General features: G+C 39.8%; 1 long non-coding RNA gene across 4 annotated transcripts in view; it reads left to right on the top strand.

The window, feature by feature from the left end:
• The window catches only part of LOC143683490 (uncharacterized), a 351,853-nt gene extending 330,989 nt beyond the window's left edge, over window positions 1-20,864 (top strand). For all 4 annotated transcript variants that reach the window (XR_013175468.1, XR_013175467.1, XR_013175466.1 and 1 more), the window contains 2 exons: window positions 56-136; window positions 20,096-20,864. This is a non-coding gene — a long non-coding RNA (uncharacterized LOC143683490). The remainder of the gene's footprint in view (window positions 1-55; window positions 137-20,095) is intronic.
• The last annotated feature ends 1,063 nt before the right edge of the window (window positions 20,865-21,927 follow it).

The raw sequence follows: 21,927 nt of genomic DNA, 5'->3' as shown, positions 1-21,927 counted from the left end.
CTAATAATAAAAAAAATAAAGTTTTATTTAGAAATATGTTTCGGTTTTTTTCCAGATGTTAGAACAAATACCATGCAATGGGTTGGCTTAACAGCAGGAATCGATTGGCTCACGGTTTCAGAGGCGTCCTCCCGTGGTAGGTATCTTGGATGGCTGGCAATCTTTGGGGTTCCTTGGCTTTTCTATCACATGACAATGCACATAGTGGCAACTTCTTTCTCTTCTGAGCTCTGTTGACTTCTGGCTGCTCCCTTGGCTTCTCTTGTCTGAATTTCACTCTGCTGATAAGGGACTCCAGTCATCTGTACTGAAGCCCTTCCTGATTCACCTGGGCCACAGCTTAACTGAGGTCACACCTTGAAGAAATCTTATTCACACACCTACCAGAATGCAGACCAAGGCCAAGAACAGGGGATTGTAATTCAATTCACCACAGTATGGAATGAAAGATAATGAAAATTCTACATATTAAAAATCAAGGATGCTGTTAAAGCTATGTTTAGAGTGCAATGTCCACCTTTAAGTGCATATATATGAAATAAAGAAACGTTTTAAATATGACTTATACGTCCTTTTCAAGAAGTCAGGAAAAAACCCACAGATTAAACCTAAAGGCCATGGAAAGAATAAATAATCAAGACAAGAACAAAAGGTAATTACATAGAAAGCAAACTATAATGGAGAGAATCTGCAATGAGAGAAGTTACTTTATTTAAAAGACTATTACAATTAATAAACTCTAACAAGACTAAACTAGAGCAGATGCAAATTAGAAATGTCAGAAACTAAAAAGAGGGACAAATCACACATGTGACAGATATAAAAAATTCAATAAAAGGGAGTGTAAACAATTTTATGATAATATATTAGAAAATTCAGATGAAATGGAGAAAGCCCTAGAAAAACGCAACTTAGAAAACTGATACAAAATGAAATAGAAAATCTTAATAATTCTTTATTAAAAAATTGAACTGTAATTAAAAACAGTTCAACTAAGAAACTGCTAATAATTAAATAAAAGCTCTCTAACTAAAAATGCTTTTCAATCTCAATAAAAATCCCAAGAGGTTATTTTTGTAGGAAATTGGCAAACTGGTTGTAAAATTTATATGGATATGTTAAGGGGCAATGATAGCAAATAATCCTTTGAAGAAGAATTAGATGGGAAGACTGTGTCTACTGCATATCAAGATTCAACATAAAGATGTGTTGATGAGGGAAATTAGGATGAGCAAATGAATAGACCAGTAGCCCAGGAATATAACTGAGGGTCTAGAAAGAGACCCGTGCATCTTATAGACACTTGATTTATGGCAAAATGGCTCCATTTATAGAAATATATACATTTATTTAAAGAAGTAAAATGAACTATAGTTTTTAGAGGTAAAACTGAAGAAAATCAAGGTGCTGATTCACTCAGGTAATGTTTACTTCTGGGGGAAGAGTCTTTGGGAATACGCTTGGGGTGCTTCTGGGGTGCAGGCAAAGTGCTATTCAGCCAGGTGGGAGACACTTGGGTTTTCACTTTGTGATAAATTATTGATCTACAAACTTATAGTCTATGTACTTTTCTACATTGTTGTATATTTCACAGTAACAGTTTTTTAAGAAAGAAACATGCAGTATCATTTTCCCTTACCAAATTGCCCATGACTAAAAGATCAATAACCAGTGCTTCAAAGGGTGCAGGAAAAGCACTCATATATAGTTCAAGTGTCTAAAGCTATCTAGTTTCCCAGAGGATATTTGGCAATAGGTTAAAAAAGACTTAACTCTGTGTGTGTGTGTGTGTGTGTGTGTGTGTGTGTGTGTGTGTGTGTATTATAGCCTATAATCCAACAGTTATTTCTCAAGAACATAAGAAAAGATGTGTTCAATGATTTTATGACGAAGTTTAATAGTATATCCTTTATTATAAAAAATAGCAAGAGAATTTAAATATCTTACAGCAGGAGATTATTAGAATTCATTAGGCATTTAGCAAATAATGGAATTCTATTCATCATTAAAACTGATATTGAAAAGTAACGTTAAGAGCAGAAGGTAAAGGAATAAAGCAAGCAAGTAAGTCACCTGGTATTAATAATAGCAAATATCAGTGTGGTGCTTATGATGAGTCAGGCCCTCTTCTCAGCACTTTCATGTGTTCTTTGGGGGATCGTGCTGTGGGAATTCAGTCTGGGGGCTGGAAACCTGGGAAGCCCGCAGCCAGGGGTTCTGGGGGTAACTTCTGACACCTGCTGGTCACTTTGCCCTGGTCGGGTCACTGCATATTGAGATCCAGCTGAAGGTCTTTCATGCCAGGTGCTCTTGGGCCACTTGATGAGGTCCACAGCATAGCCCAGACCGGGTGGGCCTGGAAGCCGTCAGCACGCTACATGGAAAAACAAGGAAACAGAGCCACAGGTAGATGGCTTCACGCTTTCTGTAGAAAGCAGAGTGGCTGTGAGCTGGACTTTGGAGCCTGTCACATAAACCTTCATTCTCTTCTTGGTGGCATAACTTTATCTAAGTTAAATTATCCCCATTATCCCTCCGTGTCCTTGTCTACAAAATGGGACTGACAATAGTAAATACGTAATGACTTGTTATGGGTTTAAATGAGTTAAGACATTTAAATGTTAGGATAGTTCCTTCCACAGAATAATAACAGTTGTTATTAACCCTAAACGGTCAGTGCATACAATCCAATAAAGCTCTTTAATCAGTCTGACATACTGTACAATATAATATGCATCTCACATTTGTAAACAAAAATTCCAAAGTGGAGTCAGGGGTTACTGCCATTCCTTATTCTTGTGCCTTTTCTCCCCAGAACCCATAAGCCTGAAAGTAGCTGCAGATAGCTATAAAAAGAATAAATTTGCTATATAAACCAACTTCTTTTATTCCCTGTCCTTATTCTAAAACATGGGGAGGCTTGGGGAAACGTGGCTGTTGAAATCTTTAATTATTCCTATTAGCATGAAAATGAGCCTGCAGAATAAACTGTCAGAATCATCCCTGCCTTGGCCTTACTTCGCATTGTCTGGAAAAGAGAAAATGGGACCTTGTACAGTAACCACATGGTAACCCAGTGCACATTAGTTGTGGCCCAAAGAGCCTTTTTAGAAGATTATTTGAGAGTCTCCCTGTGTGAGCTAGAGGATCTCGGCTACTAACACTGAACCTGCAACTCTCACACTTAATGGTGACTAATAAAAACCAAATCGTGTAATCAATTGCATTGCCAACATTTTGATAGCAAAAGTCACTGGCCTGGGCCACCCTACTTCAGAACTTGGAAGAAGCACAGATACTTCTCGGGAGGGCTGCACAGCATAAAGGTTAAAGCCTGGATCTTATAAACAGGCCTCTAGCTGTGGGACCTTGGGGGAATCAGTTTTCCAGGCCAAGCCTCAGTTTACTCATCTGCAAAATGGGGATGATGGTGATCATGCCCAGAAGTGGGGTAGCATGTGCAAACACACTCAAAAAAGAACCAGGTCAGCTATGCAATAAACACGAAGCAAGTGATGATGATGATGATGATGATGATGTGAAAGGGTTCTTAGGCAGGGTCCTTAGAGGAAATAGAGGCACACTCCAACGGTGTGACTGAGCTTAATAGAGCCTGTATTTAAATAGGCTGGGAAGGACTGAGAAAATCAGGGACACTAGCCACAGGGGGAGCCACGATATTCCTCCCCTCTCCCTCTCCACACTCCCAGCCTACAGGGACAAGAGGACAAGAGGAGGGAGCAATTGTCAGCCGAAACCACGAAAGCCATGATAATGGGAAGGAGTCATCCAACAGGAGCTGTGGCTTCTGGGAAAGGAAGATGGTAATACTAAGTCATGGAGCAGCAGAGAGAGTGTGACAGTCATCAATTCCCTGGCCTCTTTCTCATCTTGACCCCCAAAGTGCCAATGCTTCTCACTGGAAAAGCTAGCCAGAAGCCAGAGAACCAGGTGGTACAGGTGATCCAGTAGGAAGAGACTGACCGCCCCGTTTCAAAGTGGTACAGCGTGCATGAGGGTTAACAGCAGCCCTGGAGGGGCAACTGGGATGGGAAGATGAGCTTTGGACCAGCTATAACATGTTTGCATTCAGGATGTATCAACTGAGCAATGTGGTCATGTAGCCAATTACATTACAAATGTAACTTCCATAAATGTCTCCGTTTTATCCCAATCTGTGGGAATTACCCTGTGCCTTTCAATTCTGCTTCTGAGCCAGTATCAATAATAGTGAAAGTCTTGAACAAAAATAGCAACAGCAACTGCAGTTGCTATAATGTTCCATAACTTGCAAATTGTTCTCATTATTTAAATTATATTGCAGCCCAATATAACTCTCTTATAATGTAGCTGTTTATCTCCATTTTAAAAGTAAGGAAACTGAAGATGACTTTAACTGACAGCTTCAAACTCCACTTTTAGATCTTTTTTTGCCCTCGTCTTTTAGACAATGCATGGAGAAATGTTGATAATAGAGCTCAGGTTTAAGAGTACATGATGCGAACGTATTCGTTCACTGCTGCAATCTGTCAAGCTGTGTTCTAGACACTGAAGCTCTAGTAGCAACCAAAACACAACCCCACCTCTCCTGGAGCTAACTCTCCAGTGAATGTGATACATGGAGAACACATGGACACGTATAAAATGTTCACCAGGTGATGATAAGTGCATTGGGGAAAAATAAAGCATGACAAGGGGTACAGGATGAGGGACATCATCAAAGGATGATAAAGCATGTTCTCAGAGCTCAGACTAGATGAGCATAGAAGAACTAGATGGGCTTAGTGAAAGGAGAAAAAGTCCCTCTCAATTCCCTAACAAAAGAGGATGCAATAAAATCCACCACGTGGGATCTCTCCTCCAATCCCCAAGGCAAAGTGGGTGAAGTCTCTGCCTGGTCCTGAGGGTCGCCCATCCTCTTTGGCCACATCATCCTGAGTTCAAAGGTCTTGTCCCCACAGCCAGCAGACCAGGACAGAGCCTGAAGCAGCCCAGCACCCTGGACATATGCTGTTCCCCCGACCTCTCAGTCATACTCAGGAATGGGAATACGTTAGAGGCTGAGAGTGAAATTATAGCTTTTAATGAATATAACAGAAAAAAAGAGAGGCTGAAAAATCAATAAAATAAATATCCATCTCATGATGTTACTAAAAGAAACAACTCAGAGAAAAATAATGTCTTAGACTTAGAAAAAGCAAAAGGAAGAAAATAAAGAGCAGTAACTAATGAAATCGAAAGCAAATATAGATTATTGGCAAGTCATTAAAGGCAACTATTAGTATACCGAGTTAACTAATAAAGGTAATAGAAAGTTGTTAGGTCAGATGAAGAAAAATGTGAGAATGAACTAATTGCCAATATTGAGATGGTAAAAAGGGCATAGCTACAGATCCTACAGACATTAAAAATAACAGAAGTTATTTTTAATAACCTAGAAAATCACTAAAAATATGATAAATCTCACACAATAAAAAATAGAACATCAGAACATACCTATATCCATTAAAGTAAATCATGATATTTTCCTAAGAACCTTATCTAATTTATTCCTAATGCCCCAAGAATCCTCTAATATGTTAGTTTTATTTTTTTCATAGCACTTTATCTAGCTAAAATATACATTATCTTTCCATCATCTAAATATCCATCTGTCAGTCACCTGTTTACTCTCACTAAAATGAACTTCCATGAGCACACGAGCCCCTTCTGTCTTCTTGTCTTCTAGTCACCACCACAATCTCAGTATCTAGAATAAGGCTTGAATAGAATAGCACAGAAAGTTCTCAAATTAGGTTCAAATAAATGAAAGAAAAGTAATGAGCATCATTCAGAAATTCTACCAGTGGGCAAATGTCTGTGCTCAGACGTCTTCCTGGCAGGTCATAGTGGTGGCTGCAGATAGAAAAAATGAGAAAATTCCTCCAGAAGAGGTGACTTGCAGAGCCTCACTCTCTTTGCGTATCTCCAGAAAGTTTTCCTTTCAAATACTCTCCTCTAAATTTTTAAAGATTTTTGTTTGCTTGTTTTCACCTTTCATGAAGCCACCGCCTGTTTGACCAGCCCACACGGGCTCAGTCCGTTTCCTCTGGCTTTTCCCTCCCAAGGTGTAAATCTACCGGGTTAGGTCAGCAGAGGTGGCATGGTTCACCGTGGTGGGAGATGTAAGATGTGGCTTTCTGAGTGCTCCTCTGAGGCTTTGTTCAATGAAGGCATGGGGACGGCTGAGCTAGCCTGGGAAGTGTAGTTTCCACTGGAAACTGCGGTTCTCTGAATGCTAGAACACAGCTGGGCTCTGCGTAACTAGTAACTAGCGAGCTGCATGCAGAGGCCATTCTGATGCTCAATGAAGGAAAAAGAAACATTTCCAGAAAATACACAGGGAGGTTATTGTATTAACACTTTTATTTCCTGCTTGCAAATGCCACCTGGGGGTAGTGCAGAGATCCCAGGGGTCACGCGGTTGAAGATCGATGCCCACAATACGTCCTCAGCAGTCTCCCTGGCTGAGTGGGGAACACTCCCATAATTTTATCTCATTTCTCCTTTAGCGGTTCTGACAGAATGTATCCGTTTTGAAGGAAGGGGAAATAAAAGGCTGACCCTCCAGCATTGCTTTCCTTGGATCATTATCTCCCATTCTTGCTGTGTTCTCTGGCCATTCTCCCAGAAATTGTCATGAATCATTCAACACAACCATCCACTCATTAACATCTGGAAGTGGGATGCAGTTCCGGTTGAAGTTCCTCAACTGTCCTCAGTCAGAGGACCCTCCACGCACTTTTTTTGTCATTATGAAGATGGAAAACATCATTCAGGGGAGTAAAAAAAAAATACACTTCTAAAATAGGGTGGGAAATGGTGGCACAGTGGCAGAGTTCTCGCCTGCTGTGTTGGAGAGCCTAGTTTGATTCCCGGTGCCTGCGCATACAAAAAAAATATTCAGGATATTCAGCTACATTTGTACTGTGCAGGTCATAGTGGCTCAGCAGGCAGAGTTCTTGCCTGCCATGCCAGATACCTGGGTTCGATTCCCGGTGCCTGCTTGTGGAAAAAAAAAAGTTTAAAATAATACGTTTATTTTATTGAATGTCCTAATTGAATATTTTGCGTATAGGTTTTTTTGATCTGCAAGAAATTTAAGCACAGTTCCATGATATAGTCATAAACTGCAGAAAAGAACAAACCCACATTGAGAAGCTCTTTGGTTAAGAGGATGTGAAGCCAAATGTCAGGCTCCTGCCCTCTCCTCCTTCCCTGCACAGAGACTAGGTTTCTTTAGATGGGGTCATCAGGGGACAAATGTCCTTTCTTCATCAAGGGCCAGCCTTCCAGGAAGCACTCAGGAGAGTGTGGCTGCCAAGAATGCAGACTCTGAAGTGAAACTTGGCCTGGGCTCAATCCTCAGCTCAACCACTTAAATTTGGGCAATTTGTATGATCTCCTTGTTACTCCATTGCCTCATCTGTAAAAGAGGCACTGGACATATTTTACATGGTAATCAGATGATTTCAGAAAATAATGCAGGTAAACAGGTTGGCACAGAGGAAGAGCTTAATAAATGCTAAGTCTATTATTTTTGTTTGTCTTTATTTTTCATAAAACTATGGAAAAGTAACTTTTGAGTGATTATGTGGCTATGTGGTATCTGATTGGGACACACTTAAAGTACTTTTAAGATACTTTTAGGAAGTAATCAGCCACATTTTTCCTGGGCACAGATCTTCAACAATATGCCTTAAACCTCCCAAAGTTTGTGCTTATGCTGTCACAATCATACAAATATTTATTTGTAAAATTTTCTATAGCCTTAGTAATCCTTCAGAAAAAGTTGACAATAGATAAAGGCTCATATTCTGGTAGGTTTTTTGAGAATGTAGCTTGGGTTGGAAAGTTAATGAGAGCCACTGCCATTTAATACACACAACTGGTGCTGTCTGCTGCTAATGGTCACAGAGAAATATCATTTAAGCATGCTGATGCCCTTTTCACTGCGTCTCCCAGAAAATGAAGCCCACTTCCACAAACCTATTTATGAATTTTTTGTCACTTAAAGAATAGAAAACAGGCATTTTTTAATAAACACCTAATTAGATTAGTCATGGAAGAATTGTTTGCCAGGAAGCATAACTGGAGAAGTCTGCAGCGTCCAGTCATGGGCTTAAATGGGAAAGACCTTACATTTGATGCTTGGACAGGGAGCCCGCAGCTGCCACTGAGACCGCAGGGCACTGGGCTGAGGCATCGTTGAGAATCCTGAGAAGGCGGCAGCACGTCTAGGCTGCCAGGAGGAGAGACTTTGAATGGACCATGTTTTAAATAGAGCAGTTCATTTTCCAACCAGAAATTCCATGCCCCAGTAGCAATACAGGGTCTTCACAGATACCCAGAAGCCAACAGGAAAGAGATGGATTTGTACTGAAATTAGATTTGCATAATATTTCAGCCAAAATAAGTGGCAACAACCACAGTCTATGCGTAGCACTGTGCTTTCCTGGCAGGGCTTCATGGAAATGTCCTGCTCCACTTGGTCTGTCTTGCTGTGAAAGCTGGAATCTGAACTTTCTGGGAAGATGCCACTGAAACATATTTGGAGATAAAATGAGAAAAGTCTTCCTTTCCTCTACTTTATGCAAACCACAACTGAGGATGGCGGCATATATTTTCTGTGTTCTAGAAGTTCCCTTAGTTAGAACAGGGTGAGATCTGAATCCAGTGCACTTCAGGAAATGGGGAGGTAGAGGCAGAATATGACAAGAATCAAAAATTCAATTTGTTGTTGAAGCCACTTATAAATTGCCTCCTGCTTCCTCCAGTCCTTATACACTGGGCCCCCTCCCTTCCATTACATGCTCAGTTAAGTACTGGAGTATCCCGGAGTAGCAGAAGGAAACCTGAATTGCAGGTCGGGGGCAACATCGTGATTAGACCAAGCATATGGGACAAGATGTCAGTCTAGGGCAGGGGACGTGCGCTCTGCACAGGAATGAGGTGCAGCTTCCCGACCACTAAAGTGCGCTAAGGGGCTTCTAGCCAGGGACGTGAACTGAAGCCTTCAGGTGTGTGTTGGTGACGGAAGGGCCAGGAAGACCCCACATATGTCACAAGAGTCCCATCCACGTGGAGGTGCACCTGATGGGGAGGAGAGCCCTTGGGCACAGTCTGATCATTTCACCTTTGAGAACTGGCCACACTGACGTGAACTGAATGTCTTCCTCAGCCCTCCTTCCGAATTGGTAGAACTGACCCCTCTCAGTTTCACAAATCCTAATTCAGGGTTTTGCCCTTAAATTGGATCTTTCACTCTGCCTTTGCTTACAAAGAACTCCCTCCCCCCGCCCCTGCCGCCATAGCAAATGTATTTTCCTCGTTCATGTTTGTTCATGCTGAACTGTGTTTCTCAGGTTTGCCAATACTTTTGAAATGCGAATGATATAGAATGATATACCTGTGGATGTAAGGAGGTGGTGCTTTGAGTTGGCATGGCTTTTAGAATGGTCCAGGAAGAGAGAATTACTTGCACTGTAATTCTCCATCTTTTCACTTTCTAATAAAGACATGTACCTGGTACATCGTGAGCAGTCCATACAATTTGGTGGAATAGACATTGTGGAAAGAGGCCCATAGATCTTCTGGAGAGGACTGAATTTCTCTGAAATAACCCCTAATTCAGTTTCGAAGGCTTTATCTATTGAAAAATGTAACATATTCTTCCATTTTTCATTAGGTCACATATAGACACACATAGTTATTGTAAGTCTACTCAGGTTCCCTATCCCCCCTTGAGTCAGTTTTGGAAATTTTTCTATTGCTAGGAATTCAATAGATTATACAATTTGTTAGTATATAGTTGTTCATAGTATCCCCTCATAATCTTTTTTTATTTCTGTGAGGATTCTATATCTTCTCTTTCATTTCTGATTTTAGCAATTTGAGTCTTCTCTCTTTTCATGGTCAATTGTATCGATCTTTATAAAGAAGTTTTTATTTTGCTGATTTTCTCTTCTGCTTTTCAAAATATATGCGTATTGTTTTATGTGTTTGCTTTTGGAATAAGTCAAGAGGAGAAAGGAGAAGCAATATGCAATTATACTGTCTTTTATATTTACCTATAAAATTACCTTTACCAGCATGCTTTGTTTTTTCCTGTAGATTTAAATACTGTCTGATACCACTTGCTTTCAGCCTGAAGAACTTCTTTTAGTATTTTTTTGTAAGACAATTCTGGTAGCACAAATTCTCTCATTATTTGTTTCTTTGGAGGTGTATTGTGCCTTCAGCTCCCCACGCCCACCGCAGTGTGGTTCATCTGTAATAACTCTGTCAGGTACATATGGAATTGCATTTCTCTAGTTCACAGATGAAGAAACTAAGCCCAGAAAAGCCCTGGAACAAGCTACTTGACTAAACGCAAGGGCTCTTATAAAGTGAAGGGTGTAACACTGCACTTTGGACATCTTAGAGCCAGGGACTGGAAATTGGTGTGTTTGTGGGCCAGGCCAGGTGAATTTGGGCAGATTTGAGAAAAACAAGAAGGGCAGGACTCTGGAGAGCTGGAGAGCTCCTGCTCCTCCTTAAGACCCCACGAGTTACCTATAGAAATATGGTCCCACATTTCCTGGGTTTACCAAAAGAGATCAGAAATTTGGAATTTGATTTAAATTTTCCTTATTTTTAAATCCTGGAAAACAGCTCCTTTTTTTCTTATCTTTTTACATTGTTGGGGGTAAAGCAGATGAGGAACAGATATTCGGGGCCAAATACAGATAGTAGTTTAAGATCTCTAGATGTGGAATTGGGTCTTGGATCTGAGCTGCATTGAACAGTGCAAGATGAGTTATCTCTATGCCTTGGGATGCACCTGATGGCGCCGGCACCTGTGGTTCTGAATGCCTTTTATAATCCTTCTAACTCAAGGCCAGAAGGACCTTTTTTACTCCTTAAGGTATGGAGCTCTGCCTGTGCTGAAAGGAGGGAAGAATGCATGTGCACAACTGATCATAGCGTAAAGCACACAAAGCAGGTGGCTTCTTTCCACCCTCTCTAATGCCTCAGCTCTGTGAAGAGTTCAAACCTAAGCTCCGACTTACACTTCAGAGAGGGAAACACAGGGGGCAGACATGGTCACCCTCCCTTCTAACTCAAGGCCAGGCTCGCATGCTGCTTGTTCTGCTCCCATTAAACCAGTGAGTGCCACACTTGCAAGGGGAGTCTGGAATCCCAGAAGATGAGCCCCATCTGTCTGTGTTTTAATATTGCATGTGTGGTCTCACAACCTGAAATATACCCAGGGAAATCTGTTTAGCAGCATAACAAAGAGAAAATCATGTCTAACTTAAAGATATCTATTTTGTTTTCTATAGGCAAAAATGAAAACATTGAGCATGTCTTTTACTCGAAGCTTTACTCTTCTCTGTCATTCAGTTAAATGCTAACATTTCCGAGAGGAGAGATGTTGTGGCTACATTAGGGGGTGATCAAGTCAAATGGACAGCTGAGGCCTCTTTGGTGGGTGGACACACTGGATCAGCACATACAGAGAGCATTCTTCCCAATCAGTGGCTTTTATTGTATTTGACACAAACTACGTGCACTTCCTATGCCTTAGAATGTGTTTATTGTTTTGTTTTGATTTGATTTTTTAAACCAACCAGGCATTAGGGGTTAACTTCCGCAAGGGAAGATACCATACCTTTTCTGTACACCAATGTTTCCCCACCAATTTGCGAGTTCAGAGGGCACAGGCTGGGGTCCACGTCCTTGAGAACTCCAGAGGGTCTTGGGGCTGATTAAAGGTGATGGGACCCAGCAGAGTGATTGTGAACTTTGAGATTAGTGGCAGGTGTCAGATGTTCTTTTACCATAAACCTCAGATAACCCACAGGCCCTACATGGGGTTCATTTTCTTACCAGTAAATCAAACTGTTGAAGTCAGTGCTACTGTAGGACATGTGCCTGGGCTAGGTAGGTAGCACCAGAAAATTACCCAGCGTTCCCATCCCCTTTAGCCTCCAGCTGACATGAAGAACAAGTCTTTTTTGTGATGATATTATGTGTTTTTTTTTCTTTATTAGAGAAGTTGTGGGTTTAGAGAACAATCATGCATAAAATATAGGATTCCCATACACCTGCCCACCACCAATACCTTGCACTGGTGTGGAACATTTGTTTACAATCAATGATAGCACATTTTTATAACTGTACTATTAATTAAAATCCATGGGACAGGCCACGGTGGCTCAGCAGGCAGAGTTCTCACCTGCCATGCCAGAGACCCAGTGCCTGCCCATGCAAAAAAAAAAGAAAAAGAAAATAAAAAATCCATGCATTAACTTAAACTTCACTGTGTAGTGTAGTTTCATGGGTTTTTCCTTAAATTATTCTGTTACCATGTACGATCTAATGTTTTCCCTTTTAATCATATTCAAATATGTATTTCAGTGCTGATAATTGCATATACAACTTGCTACCATCACCACCATCCATTACCAAAGTATTTCCATCATTCCAAATAGGAACCCTGTACATTTTAACCTTAACTTCCAATTCCCTTTCCATACCCATCCCCTCGTAACCCATAGTCTAGATTCTAATTCTATTAGTTTGTGTATTGTTTCAAATCAATGAGACCATACAATGTTTGTCCTTTCATGTTTGATTTATTTTACTCAGTATGATGACTTCAAGGTTCATACTTGTTGTCACATATATCAGCATTCATCCCTTTTTACAGCTGAATAACATTCCATTATATGTATATACCACATTTTGTTTATCCATTCATTGATTGATGGACACTTGGGTGGCTTCCATCTTTTGGCAAATGTGAATAATGCTGCTATGAACATTGGTGTGCAAATGTCTGTTCGAGTCCCTGCTTTTAATTCTTTGGGTACATACCTAGATGCTAGGTCATATGTTAATTCTGTAGTTAACTTTCTGAGGAATTGCCAAACTGTTCTTTACTGCAGCAGCACCATTTCACATTTCCACCACAATGAATGAGTGTTTTTATTTCTCCACATCTTCTCCAGCACTTATTATTTTCCGTTTTTTTAGTAGCAGCCATATCTAATTTTTTTAGTAGATAGAGCCATCTAACTAATATCAAGTGTGAAAATATATATCATTGTGGTTTTGATTTGTATTTCCTTCATTGCTAGAAATGTTGAACATCTTTTCATGTGCTTTCTGGCCATTTTTATAATTTCTCTGAAGAGATGTCTGTTCAAGACTTTTGCCTATTTTTAAATTGGGTTGTTACTATTTTTGTTGTTAGGTTGAAAGATTTCTTTATATATTCTGGATGTTAAACTTTTATTGGATATGTTGTTTAACGAATATTTTCTCTCATTGTCTAGATAGTTATTTTACTCTCATGATGAAGCCCTTTGAGCATAAAAGTTTTTAATTTTGAAGAAGTCCCATTTATCTTTTTGTTGTTGTTGCTTGTACTTTGGGATGTAAAGTCTAAGAAACCATTGCATAACACAAGGTCCTAAAAATGTTTCTGTATGTTTTCTTCCAGGAGTTTGATAGTTCCATCTCTTACATTTAAGCCTTTGATCCACTTTTAGTTGATTTTTATATGTGGTGTGTGGTACAGGTCCTCCTTCTATTTTTGCAAATGAAGATCCAGTTTCCCCAGCACTATTTATTCAAGAGACTATTCTTTCGCAATTGAATGGTCTTTGCCACCTTGTCAAAAATCAGTTGGCCATTAATGTGAGGGTTGATTTCTGAACTGTCGACTTGATTCTGTTGGCCTGTATGTCAGTCCTTATGCCGGTACCATGCTGTTTTGTTTACTGTAGATTTGTAATACATTTTAAGATCTGGAAATTGAATCCTTCAACTTCATTCTTCTTTTTCAAGGTGGCTTTAGCTATTCAGGGCCCTTATCCTTCATACAAATTTGATGATTGGCTTTTCTGTTTCTGCAAAGAACGTTGCTGGAATTTTAATTTAATTTATTCAGTTGCATCCAATCTATAAATTACTTTTGAAATCTTAATTATATTTAGTCTTCTAGCCCATGAGCAGAGAATGGGCTCTGCTCATTTATTTAAGTCTTCTTTAATTTCTTTTGGCATCGTTTTGTAGTTTTCTGTGTACATGTCCTTTACATCCTTGATTAGACCTATTCCTAGATATTTGATTCTTTTAGTTGCTCCAGTGAATGGAATTACTTTCTTGATTTCTTTTTTCCAATTCTTCATTACTTGTGTATAGAAACACTACTGTTTTTTTGGGTGTTGATCTTGTACCCTGCCAATTTGCTAAATTCATTTATTGGCCTAGAAGCTTTTTCTTTGGATTTTTCAGGATTTTCTGTATATAGGATCATATCATCTGAAAACAGGGAAAGTTTTACTTTTTCCTTTCCAATTTTAATGCCTTTTAGTTCTTTTTCTTGCCTAGTTGCTCTGGCAAGAATTTCCAGCTAAATGCTGACTAGCAGTGGTGACAGTGGACATCCTTGTCTTGTTCCTGATCTTAGGGGAAAGCTTTCATTCTTTCATCATTGAGTGCAGTATTATCTGTGGCTTTCTGTATATGCCGTTTATCAAGTTAAGGAAGTTTCTTCTATTCCTGGTGTTCTAAGTGTTTTTATCAAGAAAGGGTTCTGGATTTTGTCAAAAGTCTTTTCTGCATCAGTTGAGATGATCATATTTTATTTTTCCTTCATTGTGCTAATGTGGTATATTACATTAATTGATTTTCTTATTTTGAACCAATTTTGCATACTAGGGATAGATCCCACTTGATCATTGTATAATTCTTTTAATATGTTGTTGGATTCAATTTTCTGGTATTTTGCTGAGGATTTTTTCTTCTATGTTCATAAGAGATATTGATCTGTAGTTTTTTTTTTTCCTTGTAATATCTTTATCTGGCTTTGTTATGAGGGTGATGGCCTTATAGAATAAGTTAGAGAGTATTCTCTGGTGGTATGTTTTTAAAAATACTTTCTAATATCCAATTTGACAAAGGGAGAACACATTTGTGATTGGAGCTTTAGCAATATGATATATAGCTAGAATTTATAAACTTGTTGATCCTTATTGCATTTATTGTGGCAAGTCTAGTGATTTTTCATTTAAAATGCAATAAAATATTCCTTTTTAATTATTTTAATTTAAGTACAACAGTGAGTCAATTTACAAATAAATTCTAAAAAGTAGAATGTATAAACCTAGGTGTGACAAAATTTTTAGGTATGCAGAAGTCCTTGATGCTCATGAAACCCTGCTCATTGGTCCCTCAGCCTCCTTCCAGTCTTAAAATTGGGTCTTCCTGCCTAATAACTACTGATGCTTTCTTTTTACTAACAGTGTTCTGATTTGGCTAAGAGTGAGAAAAATGCTTATCTAAGCAAACAAACAAAACTACATGTATCAATCTTTCTTGCAAGTGTACATTGCCATGTACCTCACCTCTGGCCAATAAGATGGGAATGGAAGTTGTGAAGCTGTTAAATGGGATGTCCAAGGAAAACTAAGATGGGAAGCTGACTCAAGTGGTGCTTGTCCTTTTGCCTTTCTTACCTTCTCCATTTTCCTATCTGGAATGCTGAAGTGATGGTGACTGCAAAGATACCATCTTGTAATACTGAGGGGACCCTGAGACTAAAAGCCAGAGATTAACGATGGCAGATAAGAAAGCAAGAAGCAGGATGCACCTAGATGTCAGTGGCAGTTAATATCCCCCTGTGCTACCCACCACCTACCCCTGGACTTATGTCATATGAAAGGAAAATACAGCACTGTTTTTAAGGAGTTCTATGTTATCTGCAACTGACAGTTCCTAAGAATTCCTAATTGGCACATCATCTGTGCCCCCAGTATTTCTAAAGTGTGCACGTGTAACACATGATTCTACTTCCACATGTTCACTCAGCCTCCCAAGTCTACATATTTAATAATTAATAAAGACATATTTATTTCCTTCATCTTGGTTACACAACTCAGTGGGCAATATTCTCAAGTCAGCAAGTTCTTGATGGTTTGTCTCTGTGAATTCAGTTCCCAATGCAAAGGGACTTGTAGCTGAGAAAGAGCCAGCTCTCTGGAGACCTGGCCAGCCAACCCACCTGGACTTAATGCGGACCTTGAAACCTGCCTCTATCTGACAAAAACTTCTCTCCCTGCTGCCAGTCAGCGAAGACCAGGTCAGTGTGCCACATGTCCGCAAGCCTCTAATAACAGCAAAGGAGTTTTCTCTTGAAGGAAAGGTTAACTGCAACCATAGCTAAAATGAAAACAATTTTTAAAACACAGGTTTATGAATTGTATACTCCCTTGTAAGTCAGGTCTTAGAGAAAAGCCCCAGAAAACACAGATTGAATTTCCCTTCTTTACATGAGAGAGATTTAAAGATTACCCCTATCCAAACAGACTTAAAATTCCAAGCGTCTTCAAGATGCTGGAGATTAGTGATGGTTGGTGGGATTTACAATGACTTGTGATCCAAAGCCCCCTATTAAAGTGCAGCACGTGTTCAAGTTGGATTGTAAAGACTGGGTCTGTTTACAGCTAGGGCTGGATAAGTGCCAGCTTTCTTTAATGGCTTTTGAAACAACATATCAATGCTTTTTTTGCTGCTGTTATGAATAAATATATTAAGGAGAAAAAATCGCAAGTGGCTCTTAAAAAGCTTTTGAAAAATCAAATTCAACTATTAAGAAATAGCCGTTTTTTTACTGCATAAAGGATGATATGGCCCATATTTTCAAAATTCAACCTCTGCGAGACCAAAAGGAGAGATGTTTATTTGGTGCAAATTTTATATTTTGGGTAGCACATTATCTCATTTAACTTGCATGATCAGTTTACTTGAATACCATAATTATTGCACACATAATTATCATTAGTGTGATGCTGCAATATATCCCAGAATAATTTGGACAGAGAATAGAAAAGTATTTGCAAATTTCCCGTGGGGGACTGGAGAGAAAGGAGGAAATATTAAACTTCCCCATCTGGGGACTTCCTGATATTCACAAGCAGTACAAACAGCTGAGCCCTCAATCTTGGGGCTTTCCCCTATTTAGCTTATTCCTGCAAAGGAGAAGCTCAGCCTACTGACAGTTATGCCATAGGGTCATGCCAGAGAACCTCCTGTTGCTCAGATGTGGCATCTCTATCTAAGCCATCATGGCACGTGAACTCACTGCCCTCTCCCCCTGTGCAGGACATGACTCCCAGGGTTGTAAATCTCCCTGGCAATGTGGGACCTGACTCCTGGGCGTGAGCTGGGACCAGGCTCATAGGAACGAGAAAGCTTTCTTGACCAAAAGGGGGAGGAGAGAAATAAGACAAAGTCTCAGTGGCTGAGAGAGTTCAGACAAGTTGAGAAGTTATCCTGGAGGTTATTCTTAGGCATTATATAAATATCCCTTTTTAGTTTATGGTGTATTGGAGTGGTTGGAGGGAAGAACCTGAAACTGTTGAACTGTGTTCCAGTAGCCTTGTTCTTGAAGATGACTGTATAACTATATAGCTTTTACAGTGTGACTGTGTGATTGTGGAAACCTTGTGTCTGATACTCCTTTTATCCAGGATATGGACAGATGAGTGAAAACAAAAATAAGGATAATAAATAAATAATAGGGAGAGATAAAGGGTAGAAATTGGGTAGATTGAAATACTGTGGGCCAATGAGAGGGAATGTTAAGGGGTATGGGATATATGCAGAGTTTGAAAATTTCTTTTTCTGGAGTGATGCAATTGTTCTAAAAGTGATCATGCTAAAGAATACACAACTATGTGGTGATATTGTGAACCACTGATGTATAATATGGTTGGGCTGCATGTGTGTGGATATTTCTCAATAAAAATATTTTTTAAAGAAGAAGTAGACCTTTGCAACATTAACAGCAATTTGTTTTCAGAAAATTAAAAATGATTAAGAAGTATAGGATAACCATCTCATAACATTCAGATATTAATACTTGTTCAACTGTGATATAATTCTCAGTTAAAGATGTCAATTTAAAAACTGATTGACAGTGTAAATCGAGTTTTCCTCTCAAAAATGAAGAGATAATTACAGTAAAGTAAAGTAATTCTTTTCTTCCTAGTTTACTTTAGGATAATAAAAATAAATACAAAGAAATTCTGACTCATTTCTCCAATAAAGGTTAAATTTGCCAACCACACAGATGTCCATGTGCCTGGAATGAAGACAGTAAAATACAGCATATTTGGTGGTAGAAACTCTTCCAATGAGAAAACAAACAGAGCACTGGCTTAAAATGACTAACAAGTAGTGAACTCAGTTGCCTTTGGTCTGTAGTTTGGTGCCAAGGAAGGCAATGTGAGTGAGTATCATAGGCTGAATACAAGCAATAGGGAAGAGTGGGGACTATGGTGAACAGAGGAGCTCATGCCCTGTCTAAAATGGGCACCTAGACACTCTGGTCTAAAAATATGGGCCCAATAGTACCAATATTCTGATTTTTTTTAAAAAAGTTTGAATCTGGACTTCTTTTTGAAATCCCTCAATTTCAGGGTATGTATGTGTGTGTGTGTGTGTGCGCACATTTAACACAATCAGAACAACAAAAGCACTTCAGTGGGCCACATTCCACCCACCACCTAGGGGTCTGCTTGAGATTTAGTGATGAGTCCCTAAGGACGGAGAATAACCGGAAGTGTCTGGAAAGAAAGGGTGGGGCATGAGTTAGAGTTGATACCTAATTATGAGACCAGTTGATACCTGGTCTCATAACTAGGGCAAAACAGATGAGGACCCAGCTTTCAATATGCTGCCTTCTCCACAGTCAGAACTATAGCATCCTTCCTACAGAAGAATAATTCTTCTGAGTTCCCTTATCTCTGGCCATCAGCAGACCTGAATCCAGAAAAATTAAAGTCAACTTCTGCTATCAGTTTTTGATACTTATAATCTCTGTTCTATAGGTAGGTCTCTTATATTATGTTCTTCCTTATAAATAAGGAAAATAGATGAAGATTTAACTACCCTCTATTATTCTCCCTGACTTCATTCCCATAGTCTCCCAATGTATTATGATCATATTGTAGGTTAATCAACATTAATTGCTTTACATTGTCTGGCTACAGAAATATTGTTTCTTGGTGAACCGTGTAGGTTATACTATGGATTGTTTCCTTTTTTACAACTTATTGTTTTTCCTGATGTTAATAATTGCCTTTTTTCTCACTTGTTTAGTTTATAGGCACTTACATCCTCTGTATTAGTTTCCTATTATTGCTATAACAACTTACACAAGCTTAGTGGCTTAAAACAACACAAATTTGTTATCTTACAGTTCTGTAGGACTGGAAGCCTGACATGGTTCTCCTTGTGCTAAGATCAAAGTGTTGGCAGGGCTGCATTCCTTTCCAGGGGCAAATCTGTTCCCTTGCCTTGTCCAGCTTCTAGATCCACACTGCTGGCTCATGACCCCTTTCCTCCATTTCCAAAGCCGGGGATATTGAACCAAGTCCTTCTCACGCTACCTTCTCTCTTACTGTTCTCCCACAGTCATAGCTCCCTCTGGCTGTAGCTGGGAAAGGGTCTCTGCCTCCAGCACTTGGGTCATTAGATTGGGCTCACCTGGATAATTGAGGACCATTTCCCATCTCCAGGTGCTAACCTAATCGTGCACACAATATCCCTTTTGCCAGGTAAAATAACATAGTCACAGAAGGATGTGGACATCTCGGGATGGGGGAGAGCATTATTCCCCTACCATGATCCCCAGTCCAGACTTCCCCATTCCTCACGGCGTGTGGCCCCACCCAGAGAAGCCTTAGGTAACTTCCTGTCAATATACTTCATGAGGAGGCGACTGAACCCACTGAAAACATTCTAACGATGTAGAAACGTCAAAAGAAAGGGTTCCATTCCTTATTCTCTCACCCCTGGGTGCTTGTGGTCCATATGCTGATCTGCCGAACATTTCTCAAGAAAAATTCCAACTACATATTTCAGGGAAAAAATAGATGTCTACTTCACCTTCTCCTAAATAAAATACATATATATACATTTTTTAGATATATACAATTCTGCTTTCAGAAACATTCCTTAAAGGATATTGGAATCTCCTTTTGTGCCCTTTCTTTCACAGCTTTCTTCTACTGCTAACTGGAATGACAGAGGAGGAGCCTCACTGCAGCCACTGCCTAGGATTAAGGGGACAGCGGCTACGTCCAATGACAGGGATGCAGAGGTGACAGATGTCCTGGGAGCTGCCATGCCAGGCCTGGGATACATGTGGCTGGGCTTCTCTTATAACTCAGTAAACTTTTATCTTATTAGAAGTTTATTCTTCTTGGGTTTGAATTTTCCTATTACTATGAAACCAGATGAATTCCACCTGAGGAAAGAAAAATGTAATGCTAAGAAACTTGCCTTCAATACCAGTATTTCCCATGACTAATATGACTAATGAAGGAACAAGAGGCACGAGGAAAGGACCGAACATTTCCTCCATGTGTGACAGTTAAGTTCAGGAGCCATCATTTTTATCTGCACAGCCACCCCTGTGAGTTATGTGGTGTCATACCTGGTTTACAGATGTGAAATGGGAGGCTAAAGGAGCAAAAAGGATCTGTCAGAGTCACAAGGAGTGAGTCATGGAACCCATATGCAAATCAAGGTTAGTCTGATGGCAGAGCCCGTGTTCTCTCCACCATAGTGAATGTTGTGGGACCATATTCGATGAGGGGCAGCACCTGTCTCCCTCTGTCCTTGGAGTTGGCCTTTGGTGTGACTGTTCTCAAACTGTTCACCACAGGAGACCTGTCCAAGCGGTGGGGTGTGGCAGCCTTGTCGAAGACTCACTCCCCAATTTATTGCCATTCTCAGCTAGTTTCCTAAAAATGTTTGTCATTTCTCAAGTTAATGATTGACAAATGGAAAGCTATTGTTTTTCAAAAATCTAATTCCAAATATTCATGCCGAACCGAATTTTTGGTTGCCAAGCATCAGCCCCTTTCTTTTCTCTTGTTTCCAACACGTGTCTGGGAAACTGAAGGAAACCTCCCTTTCAGGTGGATTGCTAAACCTGTGCAGGTGTCTTCTGTGGGCTGTAATGGTGACTGGACAACCGCTACCACAAACAACTCACAATATGAACTCCTGAGTGTTGGGGGCTCTGCTGCACATGGACAGGCAGCTCCTTGTTTAGTCCCCTTGCCCACATTGCTACATAGTTCTCATTATCGTTTGATAGATGAGAGAATTGAGAATCAAAGAAGTTAATGATTCATTCTGGGACACAAGGTTCTGGTGGGGACTGGCTGGGAACAGTGGCCTTTGGACACTCAAGCTGCCTTCATTCTACTCCAAAACCCTCTAAGAAGCCAGTGAAGTGTCTGTTCTTTGGAAGCGCTGGTACCTGGCAGGATAAAGATATGGGTGACATTTGCAGACAGATGTCTGGGAATTGTGTCCATCTGTACTTAATGGAAGCCTTGGGAAAACTGAAAATTATAAGCCATCTCTGTTTTCTTTAATTCAGTGTTGGCTAGAAATTATAGCTGAAGCCAGCAGTTGTAAGGCTCTCTTAGCAGTTTGGTAGGAAACCCTGTGAATCCAAATTCTTAGACAATACTAAGTACTGGGCTGTACTTAGCATCGTGTTAGCGAGCAAGGAACATGTTAGTGGTATTTACGTGCAAGCTACCAAGAAATGTAAGTTGAATCTAAACCTGGTATATATCTTATCATCACAAAACTGAGCTCGTTCTAAATCATTTATGAGGAAGAGCAAAGAGGTTTTCTAAATATTGAACAGTTGTGTTTTAATAATGCCAGGACATATTATGTCTTTATTTTATATTTATTTTATTATGTCTTTAATAGTGCCAAGATGCTTATTATTGAAAACAGTTTATTAAGATGACAACTATAAAAAATGCATTTCATCGTGCAGGGGTTAACTGTGCTCCAAAGGAA

This window comes from Tamandua tetradactyla, chromosome 5 (assembly GCF_023851605.1).
Source record: "Tamandua tetradactyla isolate mTamTet1 chromosome 5, mTamTet1.pri, whole genome shotgun sequence".
In the NCBI taxonomy this organism is placed as follows: domain Eukaryota; kingdom Metazoa; phylum Chordata; class Mammalia; order Pilosa; family Myrmecophagidae; genus Tamandua; species Tamandua tetradactyla.
This window is presented reverse-complemented; position numbering and strand designations above follow the sequence as displayed.